The sequence below is a fragment of the Rhamphochromis longiceps genome, linkage group LG3, assembly GCF_057381845.1.
Source record: "Rhamphochromis longiceps isolate RC_006_pf linkage group LG3, R_longiceps_female_GT1.1, whole genome shotgun sequence".
In the NCBI taxonomy this organism is placed as follows: Eukaryota; Metazoa; Chordata; class Actinopteri; order Cichliformes; family Cichlidae; genus Rhamphochromis; species Rhamphochromis longiceps.
This window is the reverse complement of record NC_140559.1, coordinates 54,112,720-54,133,402: the sequence shown is the minus strand read 5'-3', so window position 1 is coordinate 54,133,402 and position 20,683 is coordinate 54,112,720. Positions and strand designations below refer to the sequence as shown.

At 43.4% G+C, this 20,683-nt stretch overlaps 1 protein-coding gene across 6 annotated transcripts in view; it reads left to right on the top strand.

Moving 5' to 3' along the window:
* Positions 1 to 20,683, top strand: part of kdm6ba (lysine (K)-specific demethylase 6B, a) — a 106,916-nt gene that overhangs the window by 43,451 nt on the left and 42,782 nt on the right. For 4 of the 6 annotated variants that reach the window (XM_085400391.1, XM_085400392.1, XM_085400384.1 and 1 more), the window contains exon 1: positions 14,559 to 15,210. The gene's annotated coding sequence lies outside the window, so the exon portion shown is untranslated. Of the gene's footprint in view, positions 1 to 4,687; positions 4,749 to 14,558; positions 15,211 to 20,683 lie in introns of those variants that run through there. The other 2 variants (XM_085400387.1, XM_085400386.1) reach the window with 1 other exon arrangement.

The window sequence follows — 20,683 nt, the reverse complement described above, 5'->3', positions numbered from 1 at the left end:
GTTTTTTCCCTATTTAACTTGTCTGGTTGCTGAACTGGTTCCTTGCAGGTTTCTACTTTGTTGCACAGATTTGCGTGTACGGCGCAAGGCCACGTATCCCCACCGGTGTTTCCTTCCTTGACCACAGCGCAGAAACATGCCACGGATTGAAATGACAAATCGTCTAAAAATAGCCACTAAACTCACTCACCCTTCCCTTAAAGCAGCCCCACTCTGGCCGGATGATCACCTCCCCAATCACTGATCTCTCCACCCTAGCATGAAATGCAGGCTGCTCCCACTGTACATTCCACCCAGAGGAATGAGCCAACTCCCTTGTAAATTAGAGAGAGGGGGATTGTCATTGTTTTCTGCCAAACAAAAGCAGCAAGCAAACCGGAGCAGAACAGCTTCTAACCACTGGTTAGTTTGGCTTAGCAGCCAAGGGGGGCGGCTGCTGCGTCACAAGGTTGGAGTGCCTCAAGGATTCGTCGCAGGGCCCTTTATCGCTTTCTTTTTTTTCCTGCCATCTCAATTCTCTATTATTGTGGGCATGTAAGTGTGCCCATGTGCAGGCCCTCAGGCTGTTGTCAGGCAGATCATGGGAAATGTCGGGAGCTAGCCTGGCTGTGTGCATTTACCTACGTATCTCTGTTCCCTAAAGAAGAAAAAGAAAGAAAGCAGAAGGAAAGAAGTGAGACTAGGGAATCAGGAGCAGGCTTACAACAGAGGAATGGAGTGAATTCCTTGACGTGTATAAAACATGTCCGTAGGGGGAATTACAAGCACAGCAAGATTCACAGACTTCCAACTTCTTAAAACAACACTCGCTGTCCCACACCCCCAACCCCCTCCTTCGCCATTCTCAGCCTGCACTCCACTACCACCCCCTCCACCCGTGCTCCTTGCCCCTGGAGTAGTTAAAGGCAAGGGATAATCTGTGGAGGAATTCCAAAAGGCAGGAATCCAGGGATTATCCAAAGGAAGAAAATGGTAGATGATGGAATTATTTAGGGTTTACCTGAAATCATTGCTCGGGTTTTGTGCTTTTGAGATGGAAATTGGTAAAGGCTTGACTGATTTTTATTTTGAAAATTAAATGCATTTAGAGCTTTGGCTGTGTTAAAGTCAGCGTTTGTGGGGTTTTAAGAGTTTCCTAATGCAGACAGTAGGCAGATTAATTTAAGGAGAGTTAAAATCATTGTTTGTTGCTGCTGGATTTTTTTAAACAATAATGATAGAGGTAATAAAACTGTGGGACATTCTTACTAGTTTCATTGTTTCTTTAAAAAACGACTTTCTTCCAACTTATTTAAGTCTCCAGGTTACCTAGTCTGACACATTATTAGTATTAAATAGTTGCACAATATAAATAATCTGATATTCTGTGTGGGCTCGTTTTCTTCTGTTGCTCCATTTTTCTCTGAGCCACCAGTGGACTGGCAGCAAACACAAAGGAATTGTGGGAATTGTTATTGAATTTAAGGCTAATTGCACTGATATGATAACAATTTGGTTTTGACGTACCATGGCTTCGCAAAATAACACTGTTTTCAAAGCCATCACGCGAGTGCTATTTATGCAAAATAATTTATCGCACATACAGTTTTTTTTTCATTGCATGTCGCTGTAGAGCTCTACAGGACCAATTGAATTAACTGAGAAGTGTTTTAATAAACTGGAAATTGTATAATGAGTTAGTTTTTGACATGCTAGTCCTACCATGGCAAATTTGTTGCCTTCACCCTTTATTTCAGTGCAGATCTTTGGGGTTTGGAAACTGTGGAAAGTGAAACTCAGGCTGTATCTGTTCAAAGCTCTCTGTGGTGCAGTGAAATAACTAATGCTTCCTATTACTTTATTTGACCTCCAGAATTTGGCAGAGAAAAATCGTCCTTGTGTTCCTTATGTGGCTACAGCCTCAGGCTACGGTAAATATAGGCTGGCAGCAGAATAGTGTTGTGTTACATTATCTGTGTATGGCTGTTATTGTAAACAGGCTACATCTTTGGGGCTTAGCTCCTCCTGTCCTACTTAGCTGGTCGATAAACAGGCTTTAGCTTTAATTATGTGATGTCTGATATTGCACGTTCTTACATCATGCTGGTGTCTTGTTTATGTGTTTTGTCTGGCCCTGTGTTATTTGTCCATCACTATTTCTCCGAGCCTCTGCCTGTGCATGCAGTTTGGATATCTGAGGATATAATAACCGTGGGTGTATGTCTGGCAAGTGTAATTGCTGCCACTCTGCACGGCTGGTCAATAGACTAGTACTGTGTGTGTGTGTGCGTGTGTTTGTGTGTGTGTGTATTTTCATATTTACATGGAGAATTACATCAGATCCTTTTTTTAAATATCTAAATGTCAGTACATATTTTCTGCTGTAGTTTTAGTTGAGACATATGATTGTGTGTATGTGTTTTCGTTAATATACATTCAGCATCAACTTTAGGTACAGTGGTAAAATATTATCCACTCATTTCAATTCATTTCAGTTTTATTTATATAGCATCAAATCTCAATAAAAGTCACGTCAGGCACTTTGTAAAGTAAAGACCTAAAATTATATAGAAAAGAACCCACAACAGTCCCATCCCAAGACCCCATGTGAGGAGGCAGTTGGCGACAGTGGGAAGGAAAAACTCCCATTTAATAGGAAGAAACCTCCTGCTGATGCAGTTCTGTACACCGACACTAGTTACTTTAACGGTAAACAAGATTTGATGACCTTTTTGACAAAATCAACTGAAAATTAGATTTGAAACGCTTCATAAAGGTTAGTCAGTTGCATTAGATTTGAGAGGCATGGCTAATAAAACGTGTTTTTCGTTTTCTCGCACTACTGAAGTATGTTTGAGTGTTACATTTGTTGCATTGTGTTCAATGGCATTATAATAGGCAAATAGGGCTGCCACGATTTGTCGACTAGTCACGATTACGTCGACTATCAAAATCGTCGACGACTGATTTAATAGTCGACGCGTCGTTTGAAACTTTGTAAGATCACAAAAGACGCAGGAATAAGTGGCAGGATTTAAGAGTGTAATAACGGACTGAAACAGAAGATGGCAGCATTGCATGTACAAGGATGTCAGCTACCGTTAAACCCCGAAGAAGAAGAAGAAGAAGCAGCTGTGTCCCAGAATTCATAGCGCGGCCCAGCGCAGTTTCCAACAATGGCGGCAGCTAGTTAGTTTTAATGTTACTCTTATTCTTCTTTCTGGGTCACAAAATAAACGTTTAACATATTTTCAGGCGAGAATGTAGCTGTGTAAACCTCAAATATCTGCTCAGTTTACAAGGACACCACATATTTTCAAAAGCGCTCCGACGTTTTCGGAGACGTCTGTTACCCACTAGCTCGTTAGCGAGCCGGGGGCTAGGCTCACTAGCACCGTGAGAACACCGGACTCCCCACAAATCGTTTTCAAACCCACCGCTGTCTTTCGCTACTCAGGTTAAATATATATGAGTCACTTAGATAACTTAAAATGTTATTGTTTGGCTTTTTTTTTTTAGTATTTTATTTGTTCCTGAGTAAATCAGTTTGTCTGAGATTAAAGTTATAGTTTTTACACAGCTGAATAAATGTCAAGCAGACAGCTGATTATCAGAAGTGTGAGATGCTCGAGAATATACTCCAGTGTCCTGTTATAGTTTAGATAGCAAGGAGTTTATTAAACTTCACCGAAACAATCTGCAAATTTCATAAAAATTTAACAAACTATCATCTTGTCTTTATTTTTAGTTAGCACTTACCTTAAACACTTAAAGCTGTAAGCTAATGATAGTTATATAAGAGCAGATGCCGCTGGTGCAATAAGCTGTAGTTTTACGTCCAATGGATGATGATCTGATTAGTCGACTAATCGCAAAAATAATCGGTGACTAGTCGACTATCAAAATAATCGTTTGTGGCAGCCCTATAGGCAAATAAATTAATCAGCTTGGAGTTCAATATTTTTTTAGTTAAAAATGCTATAAAACTATAGAAGTCTCTGCCAGGATTATTTCAGGAATATGACAGAAAAAAAGTCAAGGAAACAGCGTCTGTGATTGGCCAATCTCCCAATCAAAGTCTTCTTCATTAATTCAAACTGATCCGACTTTCCTTTGGAGGATTATCTGATGATGAGTCAACCCGCCATTTTCAGTTTAAGAGTTTACACTTTCAAAGCCGAGGCTGTGATCAGGTGCATGGATTTTGGGGGACAGGAATGTAACTTTACTCTAAGATGCTGAGGTTTCTGGGAGAGAGCATTCAACACAAACAACCTTGACTGCAACACGTGCCAGCACGCTTCATGAAAATAGTATTTTTATTTTTTTGTCCACCACCTGCCCCAGTTTCCAACTTCCTTGACAATTTGGCCGCTTCCCAGAAGTGTAAAAGTGTGCTCTTCTGACACAGTGGAGGAGAACCAGGATGTATCACAGAGATAAAAGTTCAAGGGGATAGAGCGATACTTCTCCTGAATAATCTGCTCAAAGCAGGAATTGGGTGCAAATATTTGATGCAAAATATTAAGATAAGTGCAAAGTTCAGTATCTACTTACTTTATGTCAAATGGGTGTAACATGCAGTGGAAGTGTTGGTCTGTGTGAAGTGGCTTTTTACTCAGCTCTACTATGTCTGATTTCTATTGGCCAGTGCTGCTGTGGAAATGTGTGAATTATTTGTAATCTCTGTGGTATGCTTGCTTTTCAGGTACAGGCATTTGGCCACCCACTTAGTCCATACACATCCAGAGTGTTCTCAACAGTGGCAGGTAAGATGAACAAGCTTATCCGTGTGTGTGCGTGTGTGTATTTTTACTCTAATAGATTATCGATGCACTGCTGGGTTGGTTGGCTGCAGCAGACAGTGGAAATGGGCCTGGCCTCCCCTGAGGAAACGAGATATCTCACACAGGCACACTACACACAGTAGCTACAGACACAGGCACAGTGTGACTTGCGAGGGAAAAAAAAGCTCTCACGCGCAAGACTTTAAAGCACATTTTGCACACTCACACACACTTACGAACAATTAGACACACCACACACCTGCTGGGTTTTCAGATGAAGCTGAGCTCCATACTGGCTCTAACCAAAGATAAAAGGGGGAGAAGAAGAAAGACAGGCAGGAGAGGAGGGACTAGAGAGAGGGATGGGAAGGTTGAGGAGAAGAGAGGAGGCGGGTAGGGAGCTATAAGACAAAGACAGAAAGCAGATAAAGCAGGAAGAGGAGGGGCATGGATGAAGAGTGATGGCCAACTCTTCCACCTCTCCTCCCTTCTTCCGTCTCACTCTCCTTTGTGAACAGATGGATAGAGGTATCAGATTGTAATGAGAGCCAAAACAGGAAAAAAGGGCTAGAAAGACACATATGTACGCTACACACACACACACACACATGACTGAACACAACACTTTTAACTATGCTGACAGATGCAGTACTTTGCATCCCGTGTAGTTTACTGGCTCTACGTTGTCCACAGCCATAATATTTACATGCATTCAGGTCAGATGGGTTCTGCAATACAGTGAGTTCACTGTATACAAAAATGTTACAAATCTGAGCAGTGCCTAGTGATGATGTTTCTCCTAGATAGACACACAGGGAAGAAGCTAGAGGCTCCAGGCGTGTGATGCATCAGACGAACAGAGGAAAGAAAGAGATGAGGCGAGATGAGCCCTGTACATTCTTACATGCAGAGTTATGAGGGTATGGTGAAGAATCCAAAAGTCACAAGTGTCAGTGAGTTCAACAGCAGGATGTGTTGAGTTCTTCGCGTATCACGGCATACTTCCTCTCTGAGTTGATGGACATTAATAATATTAGTACTGTAACATAACTGTGGCGCGGCTGTGGCTCGGAGGGTAGCATCTACTCACCGCGTGGTTAGCGGGTCGATCCCTGACTGCTTCATCTCAAAGTGTTCTCGGACAAGATGCTGAACTCGATGCACTCATCAGCGTGAGTGTTGGATAGAAAGATATTGGGTGATTAGTGTAGAAAACCACTATATAAGAACTCAAACATGACTTAGTTTTGACAGCAGAGGTTGGGAGTCCAGCAATTTATACGCCAAGCAACTTCAGGAATGCTGCTTTATTCAATATTAACACACATTTAAGGGGAACACTAGTGGTCTTTAATCACTTCAGTCATCAGTTAACAGTTTAAACATTAACAATCCTACGAGTCTTTGTGCTGTCAGGTGCAAAACTGTACTCCGTCTCCAACTATGTTTATATCTAACTGTCAATTTAAGGTTTGCAAACTTTTAAACATTCAAACGAAGTGAACTCTCAATAGGATGTTTTCCATCAGTTTTTTGGAAATTGCTGTCGAAGTTGAGCATCCACTAAAAAGCTGGGAAGTGTCTTTCGGCAGCCGATTGGGGTTAGGTTTCCTTGGAGGATTTTTCACTACTCCCAAGCTTTTCCATAACTTTTTTGAAAGAAGTGCCAAAAATGGCCTTTAAAAGCACTTACCGACGGCCTTGCCGAGAGCTGGATTTGAAGATTAATGTCTCTCTCATGTGTGTCGGGTAAATGGCCGCAGGCAGCAGCTGCTTAGCTTAGCACAAAGCCTGTAAACAGACATCCTGAAGCCTTGTCATCGCTGTGCTTTTGGATGTCATCCAGTTTAGTTTTCAGGAAGCTACTGTTACAGGGAAAGGAAAAGTGTGGCACATAACCCTTTGGAAAACCACAACTTGTCAGTTGCACTCTTCTTCTGATCTAACTCTTGGCAAGGAAGCAGGTCTTTCTTAAAGAGCAGTATTGTAGTCGTACAAAAAGAGACGTACATGCGTCTTCGCAGAGAAGGGTCGTTTTAGCTCTGTGTGTGTGTGTGTGTGTGTGTGTGTGTGTGTGTGTGCGTTGACGCTTATTGTGGTGCCTTTGCATCTACTCACAGGGTAAATCAGTTGCTTTTCTTAGTGACTGCTAAACGCACTGGTAATCCTTCCAGTTGAACTTGTTGTGGCAAAGAATCAACAGCAGAAGAAGAGTGCAACACATTTCAGGGAAACAAAGAGGGAGGGGGTGCAGGGAGAGGCAAAGCCTAAACTAGTATTAAATGAACACAGCTGTGCCTCGTTAAACATTAATTGGCAATTAATCAGACCCCACCCCCCCATCCCCAGTTGATTATATCTTTAAAAAAAAAAGGGAGAGAGAGAGAGAATAAAGTAAATTATTCACCAGCATCAGGAAAATCTGTTCCATCACAACCTCTCCGTCTCCCTCCCTGCTTCTTCTCTCCTCCATCTTCTTGCCCGTCTCCTCCCTCTCTGTGCTTCTTTCATTTCATTAATATAGTTTTATGCCTTTATCTGCGCTTCCTTCCCCTCATCCGTCTATAGTTTATCCAAAGATGGAAAACGAGGGAGCGAAAGAGAGATGTCATAGAACGGAGGAAGTGCCAGAGGGGGCGAAGGATGGAAGACGGGGAGGAAGGAGAGGCCCCCAAATGAAGGATTACAACAGGGAGAGCGGGACTGTTAGTTAACTGCGTGTGCGGATACATCCTCACTTGTTGATTTCTTGGTCTTGAGGTTATAAAACCTTGCCGAGTGAATAGAGTAGCCATAGCATAGCCAACATCTGGCAAAGACTGAAATTTGCACTGTAAAGGTATAGTTGCACATCTTCACTCTGACAGGGGAATTGGTCCAGGTGACTAAAGATCAAAGTGGGTCATAGGTCTGATTTTGGTGATTTATAGTAAACAGAAACAGGACTCTGACAGTTGAGCTGTTTTTTAAAACCTGCAGTTCCATGATTACTGTTACTAAACTAAAGTGTGTGAATGCATTCCTGTAATTACATATCGCATGTGGCAGAGTAAGTTTGTGGACAGAACGACATCAATTCATCAAACTGACGAGGCGTCCGTGCCTGAAAAGTGCGAAACTTCTGACCCCTAACCTGCATGAGTCAGGAAGGACAGGTTTTGAGATGCTGAATCGACAAAAACTTGAAACACGAAACCAGCCGGTGTTTGATATTCATCCACTTTGGAGATAGAAAAAAGAAAAAGCTGAAATTTTGGTCTGAGGCAGAGAGAAAACGTGTATTTTCAAATGCTCTCAGAGCAACCTGCGAACGATGTTGAGGTTCATATGCAGCATATGTGGCCGCAGGCACTTTCTGTTCCTACTGTAAAGTGTTTGAAGGCGAACTGTGCGCACCGTGTGCGTGCAGTAAACCCAGTCTGTCCTGCAGATCCAGTGCTTCAGGCTGTTCTGCCCAGTGCTACAAGCTTATATAACAGTACTGATTACAGCAGCAAGAATAACCTGCCTTGCACTCACTGACACACTTTTTTTCCCCCGCCTCCCCTCGATCTGTCGCTATCTCCTCATCCCAGCTCACACTTGTTTCCTCTCTCCCACAACTAGGCTATTTCCATCTCACTCAATTAAATGATCTCTCAAACATGCTCTCTCTGTTTCCCTCTGTGTCTTTTCATTATCTGACGCTGCTTCCTTTCTCTTTGCTCTCTTTATTGGTGTCACTTTGGCTACATCCCAAAATTCACGGCTATTATTCACCCTTTCTCCACTCATACCTCTATTTCTCGCTTCTTTGCAGTCTTCTCTAACGGTTGCCGTCTATCTGCCCTCAGAATCTCAGTCTCTTTCTCTCGCGCTTTCACTCCGTCTGGGCTTCGGCTCAATAATTACAAATGCTATGAATATTGGCTAGAGGCCAAATCAGCACAGCAATCAATACAGTGAGAGAATTATGTAACGTGGCACCCAACTGACTGGTCGTCTCTCCTTGTTCCTTGCTCGGTAGTTTCCTCTTTTGCTCCCTACCCTCTGCCATTGTCTCACCTTGTTTACTTCCCTTTATTTGCTTTTGCCCTCATTTAACCAACTGCATTGTCAGTCGTATTTATCAGCAGGTTCAGTTTTAGGCTGAAACTGAACCTGTGCAGGCTTACGCTGTTGTCACATCTGAATAACTGCCAAGAATCAAAGTCTAAATATGATTTTTTAAAATATAATTAGATCTTTAACCTGGTGGGTGTGTGAGATGGAAAATAAAGTTTTTAGAAACAACACAAGGGGACGCACTCTGGAGTTTAGTCTGTGTAAAGGCTCATTTGTTTGTGATCACTGCCTAATTACAGTGTAGCTTGAAGCCAGGGAGAGCATTAGAAGTGAGGCATGGGCAGGTAGAAACTACACTAAGCAGTCTGTCAATTGTCCTGCTTGCTAGGGTAAAACTGTAAAAGTGCTTGTGCGACTTCAAGTCGACTCCCAGGTTTTCTGGTTAAATAGACTCACAACAACATTTTATCTACTTGATCAAATGAATTATCTCACATCTTTGTTTGACTTCCTCATTGGGCTGTTGCCAAGCTCCTTTGCTTAGCCATTGAGAGTAGAACTGCAGCAGACTGCAGATGTGCCTGCACTCGGTTATTCTGGGAAGCGTGCAGTTTGACTCCTCTGTGAGCTAGTAGCCTACACCAGATCCCTTTTGTATTAGAGCGCTATTTATGTATCTCGTATAAAAGCGTTCACTCGTCTAACTGCACATACTTGCGTGACGTCCCATTCCAAATCCATAGGGTTTATTATGATGTTGGCACGCCCTTTGCAGCTATAAGAGCTTCAAATCTTCTAAATGGTAAATGGCCTGTATTTGTATAGCGCTTTTATTAGTCCCGCCTAGGGACCCCAAAGCGCTTTACACACCCAGTCATCCACCCATTCACACACTGGTGGAGGCAAGCTATAGTTGTAGCCACAGCTGCCCTGGGGCAGACTGACAGAAGCGAGGCTGCCATATCGCGCCATCGGCCCTTCTGGCCATCACCAGTAGGCGGTAGGCGAAGTGTCTTGCCCAAGGACACAACGACCGAGACTGTCCGAGCCGGGGCTCGAACCAGCAACCTTCCAATTACAAGGCGAACTCCCAACTCTTGAGCTAGGAAGGCTTTTACAGGGTTTAGGAGTTTGTTTATAGGAATTTTTGACCGTTCTTCCAGAAACACATTCGTGAGGTCTGACACTGATCTTATAATAAGTAGGCCTGGCTCGCAATCTTTGGTTTAATTAATTACAAAGGTGTGCTGTCAGGTTGAGATCAGGACTCTGTGCGGGCCAGTCAAGTTCTTCCACACCAAAACTCTCTCATCCGTGTCTTTATGGACCTTGCGTTATGCACTGGTGCGCAGTCATGTTGGAACAGGAAAGGGCCGTCCCCAAGCTTTTCCCAGAAAGTTGGGAGCATGAAATTGTCCAAAATGACTTGGATAATGAAGTTTAACCATTAAGAGTTCCTTTCACTGGAACTAAGGAGCTGAATCTAAACCCTGAAAAACAACCCCACACAAACTTTACACTTGGCACGGTGCAGTTAAACAAGTACCGTTCACCTGGGAACCGCCAAACGCAGACTCGTATATCGGGTTGCCAGACAGAAAAATGTGATTAATTTCTCCAGAGAATACGCCAACATGCTTTTGTACCACTGGATCCAACACTTTGGGTTGACCTTGGTGATGTAAGGCTTGGATGCAGCTGTTCGTCCGTGGAATCCCCTTCCATGAAGCTTTCTACGCACAGTTCTTAACCTAATCTGAAGGTCACATGAAGTTTAGAGGTCTGTAGCGATTGATTCTGCAGAAAGTTGGTAATCTCTGCTGACCACGTGCCTCACCTCACCCAGCCTACCAATTTGGTGTCATTCCACTTTGTTATAATACCACTAACAGCTGATTGTGAAATAGTTAGTAGCGAGGAAATTTTACAAATGTGCACAGGTGGCATCCTATCACAGCGACCCAGTTTTTCACAAATGTTTGCTTTTGATTTTATGCACCTGTGGCCATGAAAGTGATCGGAACACCTGAATTCAATGATTTGGAAGGATGACTGAATACTTTTGGCAACATAGTGTATCTTTGTCTCACGTACTCCTCCGAGGTTACCGAATTATGCCGCTTGCTTTTACGTTTGAACTGACACCTGTAAGTAATGTGTACGAAAACTTGTATAATCATTTGCTTTTCCATCATGCAGATGATGAAGAACCTTTTTTAATGCAAATAACGACAAAACTGTAACTTTATTGTGACGGAAGTGTTATAGCAGTGCGTTACGTTACTGCATCACAGCCGAGTGCAATGAAACTGAAGTAAATCGCTACTTTGGTAGCCAGCACTGATCAGAAGTCATAATCACCAATAATGCATTTTAATTTTCCACTGCAAATATATTAAATATGTATGGATCTACACGCTGTGCATCTATAACAGTGATGCAGCAGCCGTTTAAGTTGTCCTGTTCAACTTTGTACTCAAATGCTTGTTATTGGAAAGAGAATATTGAGACAGAAGCACTGAGGGCTCAGTGTTTCTGTCTCAATATTCTCTGTTACCTCACTATTCTGGTCATGCAGCGTGGAGCTGTGTGTCATGGTGCCCCTACATTTTTGTTGCGGGTGGGGGGTTGGGGTCTATAGGAGTCAGGTAGTGCAATAGTAGTGCCAGTCTTTCCTCCAGTCTGTGCCCTGGTCAGAGAGCAGTGGCTCCATGCTGTACTTTCCATACCGTCACCCTGTAACCGCCAACCCCCCCTCCTGTCTCTCTCTCTGCCGGCTTTCCGACTGTACTTTTTCTCTATGCTCTGGAATTCCATCTTCCTGCACGTGGACAGCACTTAAAAGGGCATTTTGTGTGTTTATGTGTGTCTAAACGTGAGCTTTAGGAAACAACTCTGTGAGGAAGAGGAAGCATGGAGTATGTATTTTTGTGTGCAACATGTCAGCAAGTGGACACTACTGTCTCTACCCCTGAACTTAGTTTCTGTGCCTGCTGTACATGCAGCACATTTTGTAGCCACTCATTTAATAAAGTGGTCCAAAGCTGTGAACAAAGTGTTACTTGTTAGAAAACATTTAAAAGATCATTTTGAATAGCGTTCCTTGTTCATTAGCCAGCCTTGCACGCTCAGTATCAATCTGAAAAGCTCTTCATTAGTTACACAAATGTCTTGTGATGTCCTCAAGATAACAAAAACACTAGCAAAGCAGTGGAAGGAAAGAAAGTAGTGGAAAACATAAAGGCTGACATTCAGTCTCATTGGGGGTCCCATATATATGTGTGTATGTGTGCCTATATATAGGTGTTTTTACTGTTACATGTATCAGTAAAACGTTGAGCAGATGAGGTTCCAGTTAAACCTAGATATCAAACATACGTAAACAAATTAGCCACACTGTCCAGTCTCAACTTTGTTTAGTAGTTGCACACATGCAGACTTATGCTGTGAAGGGTCGTTACAGCTTTATGATGTGATCTGATTTGCCTTAACTGTTGGCAAAACCGGAGCAGGTTGCAAGTGAGCCAAGTCTGACCATTTTCTCCATGCTGGATCAGTGACTCAGATTCATTGCGGTTAAAAACTATGAAGAATTAGGCCAAATCGTCATAAAATGGGAATTATTCTTTAGGTTCAAATTTTGCACAAAAAACACCCCCAAAAGTTTAGAAGGTGGAAACTGATTAATTTAATTCAAAATAAATCCCAAAGTCTGTAAACGCAGGTCGGGTTGTTTCTTAATCTGGACATTATTGTTCTCACTAAGCCTTGTGTTGGTCTCTGTTCCCCACTGCGCAAAGTGACGTCACAGTGACATCTTTAATAAGTCATTTTTGGACGTACAATTTTGGTCCACTGAATGGGTTGCTTTGTAACGCCAGATGACGTTGTTTTTTATTGTCTACTGAATGTCTAGTGTTGACATGAGTAGGTCCTCCGTGTACATGCAATTTATAATCCAAACGCGTCGTTGTAGACGTCCTTTCATTGTCCAACTTCAACGTATTTTAGACGTCATGCTATAGACGCTGTAGTACCATGCTTCCAGAGAGTGGAGGACATGTTTTCTGTACAGAAACAGTCATGAGTGAAGGAATGCAGGAAGGCAGAGTGATCAGCAGACACCTCCAAGATGGCGCCGGGCTCCTGACGCTAAAACAAAACTGAGCAGCTGCTCGGTGGCTTTGGAGCAGAAATGTTCCCAGTGTCTTACAGGCAGTTTGCAAAATGTGGGCATCGACAAAGACCATAGAGCAGATAGTCGAGTTCAAACATTCATACTTGCACAACCCGTGCATCGCAACTTCTCTCAGTCCAGCTACCAATCACAGCCAAATTCGCTTTCTCTTACAAAGCTCTTCACAATAAAACACTATACTCGTAAAAATAAACCATATATAATGCAAATGCTTTTTTAATCTTGTTAAACACATTGTACGTCTTTTAAAAGGAATTCCAAATGTTTTCTAAATACTTTAACCATTATTATTTTACTTTTTAACATGGATTTCAATGTTTTTATTATCTCAACACATTTTAAGAAATGACTTTTTTAACCTGGTTACAAACAAATAAGATGATTCGTTGAAATAAATAAACCAATTAAGGAAAAACAGTAAAATGTGAAATAACAAAAAAACCCCACATGTACTGAATAAAGTAGGCTAACGCATAATAAATCATGTTTGCTTATAAATAATCCTTATTCATATGTATTGTGTTGATAACGACAATGTTGCTATTCATCATATATCTATAATATATATTAAATTACATTTATTAATCATGTAAATGTGATGATGCAAAGTTCAAATGTTGAACGTCAGTCACATTGACGTCCAGGTTGGGTCATGGTCGGACGTTGTATAGATGTCAAGAATTGGCCGAGGACCGATGGACCCAATATAGACACGATCTGCACGTCTATCTGACGTCCAATGTTTAGTCAAGTCAAGTCAAGTTTATTTATAGAGCACATTTAAAAACAACCAAGGCTGACCAAAGTGCTGTACAGTAAATACAGATAAAAATACAATAGAACACAATTTCGTAATAACACCTCGCTGATAAAAATAAAATAAAAATATATAAAACAAATAAATTAAACCTTTCTAAAAGCCAATGAAAAGAGGTGAGTTTTAAGAGCGGTTTTAAAAGTTTCTAGGCTTTTGGAGAGTCTGACGTGAGGAGGTAAACTGTTCCACAGTCTGGGTGCAGCCACAGTTTAAGTGGGTCATCACCGGCTTCTCACATCTGTTGGTCGTGAAGATTTTTGGTGTTAATCGATTCACATCTGCATGGCAGCAGCATCAGAGTTTTATAAACCACCGGCGGTTTTCTACATCTGTATTGATTATATATTTTTTAATCATTAGTGTGTCTACTGTAGGTCAATGCACGTCTCCATCAGGCTTACATCACATTAATGAAGAAGAGAAATCGAGGTGGAGAGCGAGCACGGAGGCTCCTTCTGCTCTCCAATCCCATCTGCTTGACACAGAGGGAGGGAGGGAGGGAGAGAAACAGAGAGAGCGGTGGTAGACGAATGAGAACGAGGCCAGATCAGGCTGAGGGAGGGATGGGGGGTGAGGGGGGGTGGAAAGGGGGGAGGTGCTGTTTAGAGAAAGGCAGGGAGTGAAAAAAAAAATCAGAGGGAGGCAGGCTGGGGGGTTGGGCTCCGAGCTTGTGCATGTGAGAGAGAGAGAGGGAGAGAGAGAGAAAGCAGCCGAATGTGTGTTATATATGTATGTGTGTGCGTGTTTGTGCGCACATGTGTGTGTGTGTGTGCGCTCGCTCTGTTCCTTTCCTTTCTTTGTTTGACTACTGAGTGGGGGAAAAAGCGAGACAGAATATAGAAAGATAGAGAGAGAGGGTGAGGAAGAGGAACACAGACCGAGGAGAAGAGCAGGATCTAAAAGCAGTGTCACTTTTATTTTATTTAGAGAAGAAAAAGAAGAAGAAAGACAAAGAGGATTTCTGTTTTGGTGTCTTTTTCCCCCCCTTCAGTTCTTCCTTTGCAGGCTGTAGAATAAGAAATATACATATATATATACACAACAGCAACAACAACACTGCACTGAATGCTTTTGACAACAGTGTCATATTCAGGAGCAGTGAGTGTTTTGTGTGTTGGCTCAGTGCGCGTGTGTGCGCTGAGGAGGTGGGGGGAAGCAGCCTGTGCAGTTTAAAGGGAAAATACAAGGCACGCACAAAGCTGGGAGCACAGGCAGGCAAGACAGCAGGAAAGGCGAGGGAAGGGAAGGTAGTGGGAATCTGCTGAGCTGGCTGACGCTCTAACCGACAAGCTGCTTTTGGAATTTTTTTTTTTTTTTTTTTTTTTTTTTACGCCACCGATCCAGCCCTGGGTCTCCCCTCTGTGCTCGGCCTGGACCCGGCCACGGTAAGGCGAGCTTCCTATCCGCAAACCTCTCAGCTGTTTGACCACTGCCGCTCTGCAGACAAAAGCAGGAGAAAGTTGCTCTGTGTGTGCGTTTGTGTGTGTGCAGATGGAGAGGAGCTAAAGCTAAAGGCTGAAGCTAAGGCTGAAAGGCGTGAGGAATACAGCACAAAGGGAGCTTGTGTGCTCCAGCTGGGGCCGTGTGTGTGTGTGTGTGTGTGTGTGTACGCTTTTGTGGACGGCCGTGAGTGTTTATGTCTCGCGGTGTACCCAAACTTTTGCATGTAAGGGATGCCCCCAAAATAGACAAGCACTGAACAACTAAGCCCCCTCCTTTTTCTTTTCTCTCTCTCTTTTTTGAATTAGGATTTGTGCTGCTCTGGCTGATTGTGTGTAGAGTTAAGGCTTCTGTCATAATAGCCATCATATGGCAGTTCTTGGTGCTTTTCATGCAAGCAAATATTCTGAAATCAAACTATTGCTGGGAAGCAGAAGAAACCCAGTAAGAAGTCTCTTAAAGCTCCCAGCATGCTGGTTTTTAAACCAGCGGTTCGGTTCACAGCAGGGTGATCTAAATGCTCCAGGAGGATGTGCAGCCAGCTGGCTCACAAAAAAACACAAAAGTAGGGTTTTGGTTTTTTTTACTTGTGTCTTTTTAAAAAAAATCGTCTTCATCCTTCCTCCTCTCCTCTCTTGAGTTTCTTTTCTCCTTCTTTCCTCTTTCCTCTTCACTCCATGCTGATTTAAATGCCAGCTTTGCACAAAGGCTTTCTCTATTTCTTGCACATTCTTCTGCTTTTTTCAGTGCTTTCCTTTTTCTTGCACTTTCTGACTTCATCTCTCTGTCATGATATTGGCAGGTGACTGTGCTGGAACATGGATCTTGTGACTTTACCGCTCAGGCACCGGGTGAATGCCTGTCTCTTCTGCACACGCAGATGCCGACTCCCATTATTAGTTTTTCAACACACACAGCTCACTAATACAAAGTGTGCGCCGTCCTGTCAAGTGTGTTGTGGTCTGGTCGTGGTGGTGGGGTTTTGGTCTGCTCTGGTCTTGTGGTTAGCACTTGCTTTTTAAAATGAGTGTGTGTTTGTGTGTGCGTGTTTATGTGCACGCTCCTCAGTGTAAGCGTGTGAGAAACTCGACACTTGCGCCGGCGTCTGCCTGGAGCTAATATTGGTGTCACTATGTGACTTTGTGTGCATTTGTGTGAGTGTGTATTGGCGTGTCGGTCCCTGTCCTAATTAAGTCCTTGCCCCCCTGCGTTCAAACCAATACAAACATTCCTAGAATAAAAGCCTGACTAGAAAGACATCTCACGCGTCCCACTGTAAACTGATCCCTCCAGTTCTCCCACTCACACACGTGAGCGTCCGGGTCTGCACATGCGCACACACACATTTCCACACACAAGGCAAAAAAAAATCTCTGTTACTATTTTATTTGCTGCCCCCACCCTTCCTGTTTTCCCTGGGGAATTTCCTCCTTTCTCTCTTTTTTTTTCATTAGTCCATTACCAGTGGAAGTAGAACATCTTCTGCTCTGACATTTCTTTCCTTTTATCTTTTGTTTCCTTTTCCTACATTTTATTCATTTCTTTTTTATATCCACCACTTCCTGTCCAGCTGTCATTATCCTGTAGTGGCGTGCCAGGCATGGTTCAGCCAGGGACGCCTGCTGTGGACTGGGATACATCATAGCTGCACACTCTCTATCCCACATAGCCTTGCCCAAATAGGAAATATTGTATACAGGACGCAGCCAGTACTAATGCTGCGCTAATCTGTTTATACTGTGCTGCTGGTTCCCATAGAGAGAACAGAGTATGCTGTATTAGCAGAGATAGATCTGACATTAGAGCTGGGCAGAACTGATTAAGATAAGGCAGGTCACAGAGTTGAGTTGCTGCGTGTTAGGTTTCAGGTGTTATATTAGAACAAAGACATTAAATAATGGAATGTGAGCAGTGAAGGAGCAGAAAGGAAAAGCAATGAATTTGAGTTGGTTTTTTTGCATTCTTGCATTTTAAAACAGCTCATATTTTTCATCATATGAAACCAAATACTACTTTCCAGGAAAACCTAATAAAAAGTTAACATAGGTTTAAAACAATAAATGTAGTGTGCACCACAGGTACAGGGCTTTTAAATAAACATAGCATAGTGATGTCCCCACGCGGCTGCAGTTGTATTTTTTTGCCCTGCAGGAACAGTTTTGCATAGTCATTAGTCGGTGGGAGGGGCTGACCCTGCCCAGCTGCGAGTGGACGTGTGTTTTCCCAATGCAGATAAAATACGGGGATGAGGCCTGTGATGACTGTTGACTCTGGAGCTGTCTGTGTAGCAACAAGCCATTTCCTGCACTGAGAGCCATTAGGACGCCACCCAACTCCCCCCCCCTCTCGTCTGTCACCCACCATGTTCCTGTGTTCCTCTGCAGATGTGCACATACGTAAACACACATATACACGATGGATGGGTGGGAGTGGGGGGGGTGCTGTGTTTTTGCGCCTGAAATTGTGTGTGTACATGTGCTGCTCTCCTCTTTACCCCCTCCTCAGCCCCAGGGCAGTCCCCCATGGCTGAAGAAAAGGGGTGGGTTGGAGGGGGGTCGGGGGATTGCACATTCATTGGAATGGAGGTTGAGATAGCAGTGGGGAGGAGGTGGGGTGGGTTTTGGGGGGTTGTAAGAGTGATTGAGTGTGTTGCCTGGCGAAGAAAAAAAGGGGGGGGGGGCAGAAAGAAGAGGGGAAAAGCCCCCTCCCCCCTCGTGTTTAAAGAACTGGAGGGGGAAAGGGGGGAGGAGAAGGAGAGGAGCAGACAGACAAGATAGGAGATTCAGGGGTGGAGGTGAGGGGAGGACGGGTGGATGGCTGGCGCCGTGGCTGGCTTGCGTTTGCGGAGAGAGGGGCTGGGCTATTAACAGCTCGTGTTCAAGTAATAGTTTGAGACGCTTTGATGTTCATAATTGTCTGTTTGCTCCTGGAGCTGATCCAATGAGCTGACAGCTCAACGCGGTGACGCTTTCGAGTCATCGCTGCAGTTCTGGACAAAACTGAGAAGACAAAAGTGGTTCTGAGCTCATGTGTGCAGAATATAGCGTCAAACAGTGATTAAGCCAAATGCTGGCTTAATCTAGACCGATTCATTCATATGTTGCTTGGACATTAATTGTAGTTTGTTTAAAAAAATGATATGTGTTTGATTTGGAAAGAATCAGGCTTTGGTGAGCTGTGCGTGTATAGTGGTACCAGCTGTCTTTGTGCTGTTTCCAAAGCAAGGTGCAGTTTGGTGTGTTAAATAGTACATGTACCATGAGTGAACTCTACTTTCACAACTGTCATGTGTTCAAAGAGCATTTTTTTTATTGATTCGTGTTTTTTTAATTTGTTTTTCGGCTACATGAGCTAGTGCTATGCTTCTTCTTTAATTGCAGTAGTTATATATATTCCAGAGTTTGTTAAAACACAAAGGGATAAGGCTTAGGTGACTAATTCTATTATGCAAGGTCAAAGGGCTCAAGAAGATTAGCTTTGGCCTTGGTGCTAATGCGTACCACGGTAACTAGCCTGCATAAGATGCTGTTTGATTAGCCGAGTGCGAGACAAAAGGCAGAGAAGCTGGGCAGGTTGAGGGAAGGTTAGGAGCACGTACTCGACTTCTTATTTGCACAGATAGGTTTGGCTCTGAGCTGCAGCCTGTGACGCTCGAGAGAGAGAAACGAATTAGAAAGAGAGAAAAGAAAAGGGGAGCACAGATGAAGAGATGTCTGGGACGGTGAAAGAAAAGTAGCCATGCTGAGACATTGAGAATACACACACACACACACACACACACACACACACACACACACACACACACACACACACACACACACACACACACACCCATTGGCAGGAGTAGTGTGCTGAGTGTGCACATGGTTTCTTTGTGTAGAGGAGAGGGGCCAGGGTTTGTTGATTTTAAGGTAATGACTTCCAGTTGTTTCAGTCAGGAGAGGGCTCTGTCACTACAACTAGAGAAACCCCAAATCCATAAAACACACACAGGCACACAGAGAGCGTGTGAGTGACTGGCACAGGTGTGTGTGCATCTAAAGCACAACTCTTTGGCCCGTGGTTGATTTTATTGCTGCTTTATAAAGGTCAACGGTGGAACTGTGCGTATGTTTACAGCATCTCTTGCATAATGTGCATGGATGGTTGTAGACTGTTAAACTGTGCTAGCTCAGTAATAATGGGCCCTGCACTTCTTTATAGGTCATGATACAATGGGAGGGATCACAGAGAGGCTAAGCAACACCAAAGAATGAGTTTTACAATAAACAGCAGTCAGCTGCATGTTGTACCAAGTACATCTAATGATAAGCAAGTATTTGTTCCTTCTGCTGTATTGCTTGTTAGCATCTTATGTGATGACGTTGTGTGCACTCTGAGGCGTATCCTGCTGTTGCACTGTGAATAGCAGCAGCTACTACATGGCTGGAATGTAAACTGCACACACACAGAAGGAATCTATAATGCAACTGCATAAACACACAAACGCACAGCAGCTGGGCCAGTGCCGCGTGCATTTACTGCACCCTGTAATTGCATGCGACAGGATGCTCTTTGAAGGTTCCTGCTCTCGGGCTGTCCTCTTTGTGTTTTCACCGTATTTGTTTATCTGCGGCGCTTCGCACCAAGCGATGTAGTCCTGCGCAGCTTCTCATTACGCGTTTGCGTGAATTTGCTTGTATACTCACGTCTGCCTCTCGGCTTTGGGGAACGCATGAGAGCGCCAGTCCTTGGAGCCGCACTCGAGAGCGGTGGCCCAGAGTCAGAAAAAGGGGGTTTGCGTGCAGGATATGTGTTTAACTTCTGCTGCTAATGATGCAAGAACGGAATGCAGTGTTTAGTCCCGCACCGGTTTTGCTGTTTGATTAATGAGTCGAGGTTTGTCATACTACATCAGATTTTTACTGCATAACGCGCTAACTCAAAGCTTGTATAACCTTAAATGAGCTACTTGTGCATTCAGTGCAAGGAAGAGAGGCACGGGGGTTCCATTACACTCATTATCTCTCTTCATCACATTCGTGAGCGGTGGCTTTGCAGACGGGGTGTTGGTTTTAACTGGTATTTGTAGTACTAGCATCGTGTGACACTTGAATGTCTCTTTCATTACGGGAAGATTTTGCCATAATTGGAGTCTTTAATTGGAATATTACAAGCGTGCGTAAAAATCACGCCTGTAAAACGTGCATGTGCACATGAACAGTAGCACCGGTGACCCCACAGTGACCTCAATTGATCCAGCTGATTGAAAGTAATGCATTAACCTGATTATGTCTCTAAGCAGTCAGAGGACCATTATTAGGAGAAGGAAGTTGAAGATCTGTGTGTGTGTGCGACTGGAGGCTCTGGCAGGTATAATTACCTGTTGGTAAGGAAGGCTGAGTTCAGCTTTCTTTTTCTTTCCTATTACCTTCCCTG